Raw genomic sequence first — 13,818 nt, 5'->3', positions numbered from 1 at the left:
TTGGATGAATTGCGTAATAAGGTCTGATTTCAAAATCGCTTTTTGGATTTTTCAAACCCTAACCTGATTGCAAACGATTTTCTAAGATCAACTCATGGGAACGAAATCGCAAAAACAGGCCTCGAACTGTCGTTTTTTGGGCGTTTTTGTTATTTTTTTAATAAAAATTAAAAGTGTCAGAAAGTAATTCAATTAAAAGGTCAACCTAAAATACTCGGAATTGCTTGAAATTTTGACACAATGTTGCTGGTTAAATTCTTGATCTATGGTAAAAATTTCAGATTTTTCCGGTAAGTATAAACCCTAATTTTTCCTTTCCCACATTCGTAGAATTTAGAACCCTAATTGATTTTTTAAATAATTTAGGTCTAATAATTAGGTAAATTGGGAAAGGAATATAATTTTATGGGTCAGTGGCTAATTTTAAAAATTATTGGATTAAAATTTTGAATGGTTTCGTTAATTTTAATCGCACTTAAACCTAATTATTAAAATCTGAAATTTAAATTTTAAAGAACGATTTGAAATTTTAGATTTTATTATTTAAAAAGTTCAAATTTTTCACGTTGATTCGTTTGTTCTTAAAAATTTGAATAATGTTAGCCTTGATTTAATATTTTACGAAATTGGATTGTCGTTAAAGTTTATTAAATCGTTAAAAATCGTTGTTTTTCGAAAATAAAAATCATAACTTTTTTATATGAAAAATAACATTAATGCAAAGTTCGTGAAATTAAAATTTATTTTAATTAAGTTGGTCCATAGGCACGAACCAAAGGCACGAACACGATGTGTGGTGGACATGTGGCTCGACGAGCCATGCGAGCTACTATGCGACTGTCGAGCCGCAGCGACACGGGCAGGAGCAAGCGAGCTGCGTGCCTCGTGCGCGCTGGGCGAGGAAAGGGCAAGCAAGGCAGTGCCTTGGCTTGCGAGTGCTGCGACGAAGCAGGGCACAAGGCCTGCGACGTGCAGCGCTGCGATGAGCACGACGATGAGCGCGCAGGGGCAGCTAGCGCTGTGGGCACGCATGCTCGGCTGCAGGGTGTGCGAGCATTGCTCGTATGCCTCATAGGCCACATACAAGGGGCAATGGGCTGGGCGCAAGCTTAGCCCAACCATGCACTTGGACTTTTTCGTTGAAAATTGTTTATTTCGTTGGGCTTCTCATATTTGCATTAATTTGGGCTAACGGGATATTTAATTGAATATTTTATTTGTTTGGGCCGGTCCGCGAGTTTTAATTTAATATTTCATAATTAATTATCCGGAATAATTATTGGTTTGAGTGGGAGTCGCTAAATGAAATTAAAATGAAATAATTAATTTTAATTATTTTCGTAGGTCGCATTATTTTAATTAAATTCGATTTTAACTAGAATAAAGTCTAAGGATTAATAATTTGGAAATTGATTAATATTTTAGGACGCGTTTATGTGAACGTGAATTTTAATTAACTCACGTAAATACTTGCATAATTATATGGGCCATTCGTTTTAGCATACGAATGGGTGAATGCATAGAATTTATATTTCATGTAATGCAGGTACTCCAAGTGACTAGTATGGCCATTTAGGATAGTTAAATACGGTACGCGAACCGTTCTATCTTTGAATGTAAAGTTTTAAATATGGTCTGCGTACTATGGAAATTTTGATGTAATTTTAATTATTTTCAAGTATTTCTAAGTTTAGAACATTAAGTTAGCATTTGAACGAAGATTCAAGACGATGCCAAGCTAACAAGGAGGAGATGAAGATTGGATGCTCCAAGACAAGATGTTTTGGGCCATACTAGATCACCATTTATTTATGCACTTTGATATATATATATATATATATATATATATATATATATATATATATATATATATATATATATATATATATATATATATATATATATATATATATATATATATATATATATATATATATATATATATATATATTATGCATGAATGTATGAATGTATGTATGCTTTGAATGAATAGGTTGTTTCATATGACTCGATTATATTAAGTTCACTAAATAATCGAACCAACGTAGAAACAACTAGGTCCAAAGTAATATTGAGTTTAAAAATTGCCTTCCAAATCAAGAACTTACGAAAATCTAAGGATATAAGGTAGTAGGTTTACGCCAAAGCGAGGTGCTATTTTAGTTGACTTAGGTAGTAAGGCATCCCAAAGGAGCACGTTGATTGTGGTTTCAACTCAAACAACAATGGCATTATGTTGTGGCGATGGGATAAATTATGGTATTAATTTATTAACCAAGAGTAATTTGGAAATTACTAGCAATAGGTTTTGCTCACCTAAAATCTTAAACTACTTAAGACATGCCAAATAAGCTTAAGGATTTAGGACTTTTGGGGTCTTGGAATCGTTTCATTCTTTTTGGACCATGTTTTGCTTTTTGCATGAATGAAATGTTTAATAGCTTTAATGATTGCATGCTAGCTTTTATTTCAAAGTTATTAAAGTTTATGAATGGTTATTTATTGCAAATTCTTTTTCTATTGTAGTAATCAAATGGCCGCAAACAATAACACTTTCAACCTGCGTTCCATTCTCGACAAAGAGAAGTTGAATGGCAACAATTTCCTCGACTGGCAAAGGAACTTGCAAATAGTTCTTATGCATGAGGAAAAGGAATATGTCCTTGAGGAAGAGTTACCGGAAGAGGCTGGGCCGGAGGTAACTCAAGCTGCCCTTAATCGTTGGATTCAGGCCAACACGGATGTCAAATGTGTGATGCTTGCATCCATGAGTCCTGAACTTAAGAAAACGTTAATTAACTCGGATGCTTACCAAATCATCTCGGATTTGAAGAACATGTTTTAGGACCAAGCCAGAATCGAAAGATTTGAGACTCAGAGGTTGATCCTTGAGACTAAGCTCAAGAAAGGAGAACCAGTGAGCCCACATGTTCTTAAAATGATTGGACTCTTTGAGAACATGAGAGCTCTAGATTCTGACATCTCAAATGAAATGGCTATTGACATCATTCTCCATTCGCTTCATAGTGGATATGATCAGTTCAAGTTGAATTACAACATGAACAGCATGGAGAAAACTCTTATCGAGCTTCACGGTATGCTGAAAACCGCTGAAAAGACGCTCAAGCAAGAGAATAAGCATGCTGTGCTTATGGTGCGTAAGGGCAAGAACTTCAAGAAATCAGGCAAGAATAAGGGCAAGAAGGGTAAGGGCAAGGCTGCGCCCTCATCCAAGTCCAACGGCACCAGTTCTGGTAAACAGAAGAGGGTGACTCGTTCTCCTGCCGACTCTGAATGCTTCTACTGCAAGAAGAAGGGGCATTGGAAGAGGGATTGCTTGAAGAGAAAGGAAGATGAGAAGAACGGGAACGTTGCTTCTACTTCAGGTATGTATGTTATACATTGTAATCTTGCTAATTCTACTTCTTGGGTATTAGATACTGGTTGTGGCTCACACTTATGTTCCAATTCGCAGGGACTAAGGAGAAGTAGAAAGCTTGATAAAGGCGAGATGGATCTACGCGTGGGAAATGGAGCACAGATTGCTGCATTAGCCGTAGGATTGTATTTTATTTCTTTGCCTAGTGGTTTTGTTATGAAACTAGAAAACTGTTACTACGTTCCTAGTATCATCAGAAACATTCTTTCTGTTTCAAGTTTGGATTCTAAAGGTTTTAGTTTTCAATTTAAAGACAATAGTTGTTCTTTTTCTTTGAATGGAATGTTTTATGGTTCAGCACAACAAGAACACGGTCTATATGTGCTAGATACGAGCAAACACATTTATAACATAAAAACCAAAAAGGCTAAAACTGGTGATTCGAATCTCACATTTCCGTGGCATTGTCGATTAGGCCATATAAACACAAAGCGCATGAAATTACTTCAACGGAAAGGAATTCTAGAATCATTCGACTTAGAGAAGATTGATCAATGCGAATCTTGTTTACTTGGCAAAATGACAAAGCAACCTTTCTCATGAAAGAAATATGTCCTTCACCCAAGGTGCATTAAGTCTAATACCAAAGGTTCAGATTAATTGCGAATAATTAATTCAGTTAGATCAAGTGATCGGAACAGCTAGCTGGAGCAATGCTTCCAATCAGTGAGTTCTAATGGATATTTAACTCACAACTTACTCTTGACTGAACCTACAAGGTCACACCAATGACACGTAACAGATCACCGGATTAAATGAATCGGAAATTCATTTAATAGCTTTTCGGGAATTAGTTGGAAAACGTATTATACGATACGACCTTGCATCGGAATCGTATATCGTATCGCGAATATTCGTAAGTTGGGCGACACGAATAAATCGTATTGTACGACTGTGATTCGTCGTATACGAAACGATAAATAATATATCGGAAATATATTAAATCCCGAATACGAAGGGCATCGGAGTTGCCGGCCCGTCGAGCCAAGCATGTAGGCGTGCGAGGCCCAACGAGCCAGCAAGACTCGCGAGCAAAGGCGAGCAAGGCCAGCCCATTGGGCGCGTGCACGCAACAGCACGCAACAGCGCAAGCAACGCAGCGACGAGCGAGCAGGCCCACGGCCCAGCTGCTCGGCGCGCGCGCTGTGGGCTTCGGCCTGTAGTGTGTCGCTGGGAGCGGGCTGTGTGGTCCGTGTTCTTGCGTGATGTGGCCGGTCAAGGCCTTTGGTTCTTGGCCGGTTACATCATTAATACAATAGGTCAATTTTATTATTCCAACACACAATTCATACTACTTAAACCCTAGACACAGGAACCCTAATTCTCTCTATGCCTCCAAAGTGAGTTCTTCCCAAAAGCAAAGTATCTTGATCGATTGTCTAAGCTACAATAATCAAGATGGATCTGAACGTGTCGGTGAAACAAGTAGAGGAACGACAAGTGGAGTTCTTTGTTCGTGTTCATTGACATATTATTGTGGAAAACACGCTTCGAATGTAAGTTTGCTTAATCTGTGCTTTATACATGTTTCCTGGCTTTGGGGATTGTTTCCGCACATGTTATTATGTTTAACTGTATTCCCCTACATCTCAAAGGTGGGAGAAAGAGCAAGCGAACTACTAGGGCTAATACATACGGACATATGTGGGCCTATGAGTACGAAAGCTAGAGGTGAGTTCAGCTATTTCATAACGTTTACGGACGATTTCAGTAGATATGGCTATATTTACTTAATGAAACACAAGTCTGAATCGTTTGAGAAATTCCGAGAATTTCAAAATGAAGTAGAAAATCAACATGGCAAGAAAATCAAAGCTCTAAGATCGGATCGAGGAGGTGAATATCTTAGCCATTAGTTTGATGATCATCTAAAAGAATGCGGTATTCTTTCTGAATTGACTACTCCGGGGACACCTCAAAGGAATGGAGTGTCGGAACGGAGAAACAGGACCTTACTCGATATGATCTGGTCAATGATGGGTCAGGCCGAACTTCCTTTACAGTTCTGGGGACATGCGTTGCAAACTGCAGCACTCACACTGAATCGTGCTCCGTCAAAAGCTGTTGAAAAGACTCCATACGAATTATGGATTGGGAAACTTCCAAAGTTGTCTTTTCTGAAGATTTGGGGTTGCGAAGCATATGTCAAGCGATTAATTTCGGACAAGCTCAAACCAAAATCTGACAAATTTTTCTTTGTTGGGTATCCAAAAGAAACAAAGGGGTATTATTTCTACAACAAGTCAGACAACAAGGTTTTCGTTGCTCGTGACGGTGTCTTTTTGGAAAGAAATCATATTTCAAAATTGACAAGTGGGAGAATAATAGACCTCGAAGAGATTCAAGACGAACAACGAACAACGAACTCTTTAGAAACAGTTCAAGTTGATGAACCTCCAAGGTCTTTAGAAGAGCCAGTGGGAGTAGTTCCTCAAAACGTTGTTGCCCCTCGTAAGTCAAGTAGAACTATTTTTCAGCCAGACAGATGGACAGGCGTCCTCTTGACTAAAAACTTAGAGGTTCTCATATTGGATAGTGATGAACCTATGACTTACAAGCAAGCTATGACGAGCCCAAGCTCCAGTAAATGGTTAGAGGCCATGAAATCTGAAATAGACTCCATGTCTGAAAATCAAGTCTGGGATTTGGTTGATTTGCCGGATGGGTTTACACCTATCGGATGCAAATGGGTCTTAAAGTTGAAGAAAGACAAAGATAGAATTGTACATATATACAAGGCTAGATGGGTAGAAAAAGGTTACAGGCAAGTTCATGGCGTGGACTACGATGAAACCTTTTCTCCAGTCGTGATGCTTAAGTCTATTCGGATAATCCTTGCGATTGCCGCTTTTCATGACTATGAAATATGGCAAATGGATGTCAAAACTGCCTTCTTGAATGGTGTTCTTGAAGAGACTGTGTTTATGACGCAACCGGAGGGTTTTGTCGATCAAAAGAACCAAGGAAAGGTATGCAAGCTTAAGAAGTCCATCTACAGACTAAAGTAGGCATCAAGGAGTTGGAATAAACGATTTGATGAAGCAGTCAATAAGTTTGGCTTCATCAAGAATCAGGACGAATCTTGTGTATACAAGAAGGTCACTGGGAGTAAAATTGCATTCCTAGTCTTGTATGTTGATGACATACTGCTTATTGGAAACGACGTTCCTATGTTGGAGTCTGTAAAGACTTGGCTTGGGAAGTGTTTCTCAATGAAGGACTTAGGAGAGGCACAGTACATATTGGGCATCAAGATCTATAGGGATAGATCTAAGAGGATGATTGGACTAAGCCAAAGCACTTACATTGACAAAGTGCTAGGTAGATTCAATATGATAGAAGCCAAGAGAGGCCATCTACCCATGTCACATGGCACATATCTAAGCAAGAATCAGTGTCCCAAAACATCTGATGAGCGTAGAAAGATGAGTGGAATTCCATACGCTTCGGCTATTGGATCCATCATGTATGCTATGATTTGTACAAGGCTGGATGTTTCATTCGCACTCAGTGCAACAAGCAGGTACCAGTCAGAACCAGGTGAGGCACATTGGACTGCTACCAAGAACATCCTATAGTACTTGAAAAGGACTAAGGATCAATTTCTGGTTTATGGTGGTACAGTTGAGTTGATTGTTAAGGGCTATACGGACGCAAGCTTTCAAACCGACAGAGATGATTTCAGATCACAGTCTGGGTTTGTGTTCTGCCTCAACGGCGGAGCAGTAAGCTGGAAAAGTGCTAAGCACAACAATATTGCGGATTCTAAAACTGAAGCCGAGTACATTGCTGCCTCAGAAGCAGCAAAGGAAGCTGTTTGGATTCGGGAGTTCATCGAAGAACTTGGGGTTGTCCCCTCCATTAAAGGACCAGTGGCTTTGTATTGCGACAATAGCGGAGCTATTGCCCAGGCAAAGGAGCCTAGGAGCCACCAAAAGTCCAAGCATGTACTGCGGCAATTTCATATACTTCGAGAGATCGTTGAAAGAAAGGAAATCGAGAATTTCAAGGTTGGAACTGACGACAACGTCGTGGATCCATTGACTAAACCGTTGCCACAAGTGAAACACAACGCACATGTAGCAACCATGGGAATCAAGCATGTTGGAGAATCGCTTCGATTTTCTAAGTATTGTTTTAGAACATCTATTATACCTATTTTTAAAACAATTGGTTTAACCATTTCATATTTATGAAATTTATTATTTCATATTCATTTATTTGTGGTTTAGTATTAAGTGATAAGTCCGTGTGATTCAAATCATGAAGGAAATAGTGCCCTTGGTCCAAGTATGCATATAATATTAAAGTCTAATAAATGCGGTTCAGTATTAATTAACAAGTTAATAATTCAGTGAGATCAAGTGAGCTGAATCCCTAGCTAGAGGCCGCTTCTGTTCAAGTGGAATTAATGACATTAATCCATAGCTTACTCTTGACGGAACCCGTAGGGTCACACAAATAGTACGTAAACGGATCAAGTATTTAATGGCATTAAATACTCTATCTATGGATATTCGGAATCAACGGATCTTGGTTTTAGTGGGAGCTAAGATCGTCACAAGCAAGAAATGAATACTCCGGAAGCGATGATATTGCCGGAAACGGAAATATGGATCGTATCGGAAATATAAATATTATCCAAGTCGTATATGTTGCCGGAAATGGAAACATGGTACGTATCGGAAAATATTGATGGAAATGGAAATATTGCCGGAATCGGAAATATTGCCGGAAACGGAAATATTGTCTGAATCGGAAATATTATCGGAATCGGAAAATAATTCCGGAAACGGAAATATTAAATATTTGTTCGAAACGGAAATTAATTCCGGAATCGGAAATATTAAATATTGTTCGTATCGGAAATGAATTCCGGAATCGGGAAATTAATCGGAAGCGTATCGTACGAATTAGTATCGGACGAGGCCTGCCGGACGAAGGCCCAGCACGAAGCCGGGCCATCGCCCAGCAAGCCAGCGCGCCACAAACGCACCAGCCAAGGCTGCGCCAGGCCCACCGCAAGGCAGGCCCAGCGCGCGCCAAGGCTGTGGCAGCGTGTGGGCCTCGTGGCATGGGCTGCGAGCTCGCAGGTTGCGCGCGCGCATGGCGCCCCTCGTGGGCTGCTGTGCGTGCGTGTGTGTGTTTGTGTGCTATACGAATCCTAAAACTATTAGGTTTCGATATATGATTAAATTCCTAATCCTAAAAGGATAAATTAATTAATCAGAGTTCTACTAGGATTCTAGTTTAATTAATTCGTATCCTAATAGGATTCCAGTTGCTTTTCCATACCTCCATAAATAGGTGCCTAGGGTCATAATTTATAGACACAATTGAAGTATTCTAAAGGTAAGATTTTGAAGAAAAATCAGCCATACACTTGCACCATATTAGCCGAAATTCCTAAGCAACCTTAAGGGCGATTCTAGTTGGTCAAGCTTAAGGCGGATCCGGACGTGCTGTGGACTATCTACGGAGGGATGACACTTGGAGTCTTAAAGACTTGTTCTTGTTCGGTTCGGGCGCAGCTAGGGAGGGCACGCAACAAAGTGTATGCATCTAAACTATGCTAAATGATTATGTGTAAATAATATGTTTTCCTAGCTTTATGGTTTTTCCGCATGATTTATGTTTTGTCATATGAATCATAACCTATCAGTGGTATCACGAGCCTCTTATTATTTTCATAATCTAAATTGCATAAACATGGTTAAATATTACAAATTTGCAAGGAATTAAAAGGGGTGATTAATTTTCGTAATTGTTAATTAATTGCAAATTGCGTTTATTTAATTATATGTACGCAGTTTTTCGGCAGTTTCTTCGTTACTCATCCAAATCGAGTGATTTTTATGTCAATTCCGCATTTAAAAGGCATTCTAAAATTTTGACCAAAATAATGTTTTTCGGCCGAACCCAGAATTCCCAAATTCGAAGCCTAACTATGACTTTTCGGAGGTTTTAGTTTTTCGAACGCAAAAGTTTGTAAATTTAAGATGTTAAATTAAATATTCGCGATTCTTGTTGATAAATCTTGAATTTTTGATTGACCTACAGTATATGTTTAACAAGTTTGAATGCCTAGCCTTGTTAATTATACAATCTAATTTGTAATTATGATTAATTTGTTGAAATTCGAATAATTTAGAATTGATTTGTTTTTCATAATTAATTAATAATTTAATTAGATGCCTATGATTAAAAACCACCATAAAATTTGTTAATTTATGTTAAATTTTAAATTTTTATGGCCTAGATTTGAATCCATGATTAATCGGAAATTAATTGATTAATAAATTTTCGATTTTTCGCCCTAAAATTATGAAATTAATATGTTTTATTAATTTGTCATTAATTTTGAATTAAAATTTTAAATTTTTATGCAATCGCTCATAAAACTTGCACGCACAAAGCAATGGACGCTACGTGTTACCCTTAAGGGGTGTTGTATAGTGCGGGCGTGCGACGACGAGCAAGGGAGCTCGTCGCCCATGCGGTACGAATGCAACGAGCAAGGCGAGTGGCGCGCGAGCACAAGGCAGCAGCCCTGCCTTGTGTCGAGTGTTGCGCGCATGTGGGCGATGGGCGAGCAGCGATGGCATGGCACGAGCGAGGCGCGCGCGCGCGAGGGCGAGAGCTGGTCGCCCAGCGATCGCAGCTCAGCGCACCAACACGCGTGGCCACGAGCGCTTGCTTGCTCGAGCGAGCGAGCACCATCGTAGTTGCTGCGATGCTATTGGCAGGCAGGCTGCGCCCAAGCGTAGCTTGGCTTGCTGCGTTTGCGCGTGGCTGCTGCGATGATGTGCCATGTGCCAGCGATGGTCGTGCAACCGATGGGGCTTGGGCGCAAGCCCAAGTGCTCGTCATGTTACGATTGTCGAGTTTTAAATTTTAATTTGAAATTTTCAGTTCATGTAATTTTAATTAATTTTAAAAATAATAATTTAAATTGTTTTCTTCGATTTTAATTTTGAATATTATAATTATTATAAATTTTATTTATTCTAATTATTTTACTAAAATTAAAAACCTTGAATTAATTTAAAATTCGACTGAAAAATAAATTAAATAAGTGGATTCAAATATAAATTTATATGAGCTTTAAATTTTAATTAAATTTGTATGTTTCCGGTTAGACTAGAAATACATTTTTATGTTTCAAATTAGTAAAGCATATGAATTTATTGGTTTAAGTGGGAGCCCTTTTAGTCATAAACTCTTGATTAGGTTTACAAATCCTTTAAGGTTAAACAACTTGATTAGAATTAATAAGGACTGAATAATTGGTAGATTATTGGTGCCCTTGATTAATTGCTGCAAATGTTTAAATGATGCATACAATGTGTTTTAACTAACCAATTATGTGGGCCATTCATGACAATGTATGGATGAATGGTATATATTGTATATGTACTGTTTTGCAGGTTATGAAGTGACTAGTATGGCCCAAATAGGATAGAAAATATGGCTTGCGTACCATTAATTTGAATGTAATTGGTCTAAAGTACCAAATTTGTTTTTCAATTCAAGTATGGTCTGCGTACCATCAAATAGTTGTAATTAGTTCAATTATAGCTTATCCTATTTGGAGAAAATGGCGCCTCCCACGGTGAAACTCAAGACGAAGTTTTCATTTTCGAGACGGACTTTGAAGTTGAAGCTTCAAGATGAAGTCGGGCCATACTAGATCACATTTATCTTATGCATGCTTTAAGTTATTTATTGCTTTCAATATGTCTTAATTATGCATGAGATTGTGGCTTGATTATGTTGCATGATTAACGATTTTAGTTCACTTAAAATCTAACCAACATAGTAAGAGCCTTAAGTTCCAAACTTAAAAATTGAGTTAAAAGGTGCCATGCCAAAATAACACTTACTTGGATATCCTTTACATCGATCTTAGTAATAGTTTCCGCCATAGCGAGGTGTTAGTTATCGATACTAAAGGGGTAAGGTACACAAATAATTGTGAGTACATGTTAGTTTTGGTGAAACTCAACGATATAAGTAAGGAGTCCTTTTATGTCGTGGCAAAATCGATAGGTTTACCTAATAAGCTCTTAGACGTACCTATCAACCAAGAGTAGTTTCTAGACTATTAGCAAAAGGTTTTTGCTTACCTAAAAGATTTTAGAATTGAGTCTAAATACATAATGTGCTTAATTCTTCAATGGATTTTAGGATCTTGGAATCATTTTATTCACACCTGTCGGAACACATAACTTGAATAAAATGCTTAATGAACATTGAATTATGCATGTATGCTAGAATTTAAGTTCATTAAGAGAAACTGTGAATGGTTATTTATTTGTTTATTCTTTTCAATTGTAGTTTTAATTATGGCCAAAAACAATTCATTCAACATTCGATCAATTCTCGAAAAGGAGAAGTTGAGCGGGAAAAACTTCCTTGACTGGCAAAGGAACTTGCAAATAGTTCTTATGCAGGAAGAAAAGGAGTATGTCCTGGAAGAGGCGATGCCCAAAGCTGCAGGCGAAGGGGTCACTCAGGCAGCCCTCAATCGTTGGATTGATGCCAACAAGGATGTGAAATGTCTAATGCTTGCAACCATGAGTGCAGATCTACAGAAAACGTTCATCAACTCAGATGCTTTCACGATCATCAGTGAGTTAAAGAACATGTTCCAAGATCATAGGCAAATTCTTGAGACCAAGCTTAAGAAAGGCGTTCCCGTAAGTCCACATGTTCTCAAAATGATTGGATTCATTGAGAATATGAGTCGGCTGGATCAGCAATTCTCTCAGGAAATGGCTGTAGACACCATCCTCCATTCTCTTCATAACGGGTATGATTAGTTCAAACTGAACTACAGTATGAATAGTCTGGAAAAAACGCTCACTGAGCTTCACGGTATGCTGAAGACCGCTGAAAAGACGCTCAAAAGTGATAAGCAAGATGTGCTTATGGTGCGTGGGGGCAAGTTCAAGAAATCTGGAAAGAAGAAGAATGCTAAGAAAGGTGGCAACAAGGCCAGCCAAACTAAGCAACCAACTGGCGCCAAATCTGAAAAGAGGAAGGTCAGTCAACCCACTTCTGAATCCGAATGCTTCTACTGCAAGAAGAAGGGGCATTGGAAGAGAGATTTCTTGAAGCTAAAGGAAGATCAGAAGAACAGAACAGTCGTTCCATCTTCAGGTATTTTCGTTATAGACTGTATACTTGCTAATTCAACTTCTTGGGTATTAGATACAGGTTGTGGCTCACACTTATGTTCCAATTCACAGGGACTAAGAAGAAGTAGAAAGTTAAGCAAGGGTGAAGTCGACCTACGAGTGGGAAATGGAGCACGGATTGCTGCATTAGCTGTAGGAACTTATTATTTGTCGTTGCCCTCTGGGCTAGTTTTGGAACTGGAAGAGTGTTTCCATGTTCCAAGTCTTACTAAAAACATCATTTCAGTTTCTTGCTTAGATGCTAAGGGATTTTCCTTTTTAATAAAAGACAATAGTTCTTCGTTTTATTTTAAAGAGATGTTTTATGGATCTGCTAGATTAGTCAATGGACTATATTTATTAGATCACGACAAACAAGTTTATAAAATAAATACCAAAAAGGCCAAAAAGGATGATTCAGATCTCACCTATCTATGGCATTGTCGATTAGGCCATATTAACTTGAAACGCATGGAAAGACTTCAAAAGGAAGGAATTCTAGAACCATTTGACTTAGAGGATTATGGTAAGTGCGAATCATGTTTACTTGGTAAAATGACAAAGCAACCTTTCTCTAAAGTAGGAGAAAGAGAAACTGAACTATTGGGTTTAATCCATACAGATGTATGTGGACCAATGAGTACAAATGCTAGGGGTGGTTTCAGCTACTTTATCACTTTCACTGATGAATTCAGTAGATATGGTTATGTCTACCTAATGAAGCATAAGTCTGAATCCTTTGACAAATTCAAGGAATTTCAGAGTGAAGTAGAGAATCAATTAGGCAAGAAAATTAAAGCACTGCGGTCTGATAGAGGCGGTGAATATCTGAGCTATGAATTTGATGACCCACTACTACAAAAATGTCCAAAGAGATCTCTAAAAACAGATCCCTTAGAGTAGTTAACGGGTCTCTTTGATTAAAAGGACCTCATATAAAAAATAACAGGTCTCTTATGCTAACATAGACCCACTTACTAGACAATGAAAGATAAAAAAGAGACCCGTTGACATTAATGAGAGGTCTTTGGTGTCGGGGGGTCCACTGAGGGAAAAAGAAGAGACCCGTTATCTCTGTAACGGGTCTGTTCCTAATTCAATTAAAATTAATACGCAAGACAGAACTTGGAATCAAAACCCCTAAATCTTCCTTCCTTCCTTGTACCAGCGAAAACCAAGCCCCCTCCCCCATTTTTAGAT

The sequence above is a fragment of the Spinacia oleracea genome, chromosome 3, assembly GCF_020520425.1.
Source record: "Spinacia oleracea cultivar Varoflay chromosome 3, BTI_SOV_V1, whole genome shotgun sequence".
In the NCBI taxonomy this organism is placed as follows: domain Eukaryota; kingdom Viridiplantae; phylum Streptophyta; class Magnoliopsida; order Caryophyllales; family Amaranthaceae; genus Spinacia; species Spinacia oleracea.
This window is presented reverse-complemented; position numbering follows the sequence as displayed.